The sequence below is a fragment of the Perca fluviatilis genome, chromosome 24 (genome assembly GCF_010015445.1).
Source record: "Perca fluviatilis chromosome 24, GENO_Pfluv_1.0, whole genome shotgun sequence".
NCBI classification, from domain to species: domain Eukaryota; kingdom Metazoa; phylum Chordata; class Actinopteri; order Perciformes; family Percidae; genus Perca; species Perca fluviatilis.
In genome coordinates, this window is record NC_053135.1 from 761,689 (window position 1) to 762,976 (window position 1,288).

A 1,288-nucleotide genomic window follows, 5' to 3' on the forward strand; every position below is an offset into this window, starting at 1 on the left:
TGTTTGTACATGTGTGTGTGTGTGTGTGTGCGTGTGTTTGTGTCTGTGTGTGTGTGTATGTGTGTATGTGTCTGTGTGTGTGTGTGTTCGTGTGTATGTGTGTATGTGTGTATGTGTCTGTGTGTGTGTGTGTTTGTGTGTATGTCTGTCTGTTTTGTCTGTCTGTGTGTGTCTGTCTGTCTGTCTGTGTGTCTGTGTGTGTGTGTGTGTGTGTGTGTGTGTGTGTATTTAGCCGTTGCCGGGGGTAACTGTCAATCAACGTGACACAATGAGCCCCCTCTGGTGTGTTTTTTGGTATTTTATTTGATTATTGTTATTGTTTACAGAGCTGCCTTGATGTCCGTTGGTCTGTTTCTATTGCATTGCATTGTGGGATACATTTGGCGTGAAAGTGTCCAGTGTTACTGCGTTATTTTGAATCCTATTTAATTGATAGTTATTTTTAAAAAAGACACTTCCTGTCAGGTTTGGTCTGTTGGTTCTGTCGCCGTTTCTCTACTTTAAACAAAATTAAAAAATATTTAATAATCTAATTAAACTCTATGGTTTGATATCTGATGTCTCTGTTATTCTGCTCTGTGTCAATAAAGATTTAACTCTGTTGTTCTGCTCTGTGTCAATAAAGATTTAACACTGTTATTCTGCTCTGTCAATAAAGATTTAACACTTTGTTATTCTGCTCTGTGTCAATAAAGATTTAACACTTATTCTGCTCTGTGTCAATAAAGATTTAACAAAGACAAACTTTCTCCTTCATTTCCAACAGCCAGTTTAAATAATAGATAAGAAACTTTATTTATAAAACACTTTTCATACAAAATCTAAAGCTGAAACTGTAATGAAATACGAAATATTTAAATATATATATATATATGTATATATGACATATATATTTTTAATATATATATATTTGTAATATACATGTTTGTCATTTAAAATAATATATTTGCATAAAATGTAAATGATTAGAGTAAAATAATTAAGTAAAAAATTAAATGTCATTTAAAATGTGTTCTGCTGCTCTGCTTGTAGTTCCTGCTGACGGCCTCCAGAGGGCGTCATGACGTCACTGAACTCCATTCAGAAACGGCGTCTCTGAGCTGGTTGGTTAGTGACGTCATGGCGCCCTCTGGTGGAGACCAGCAGGAACTACAAGCAGAGCGGCACAAGATACATACACACATTAATATATCTTACACACTCACCCCACTTTTTAAATTAGATTTTATGCATTTAATTTTTTAATACTTAAACAGTATTATTTTTAATAATATTATGTATTATTATG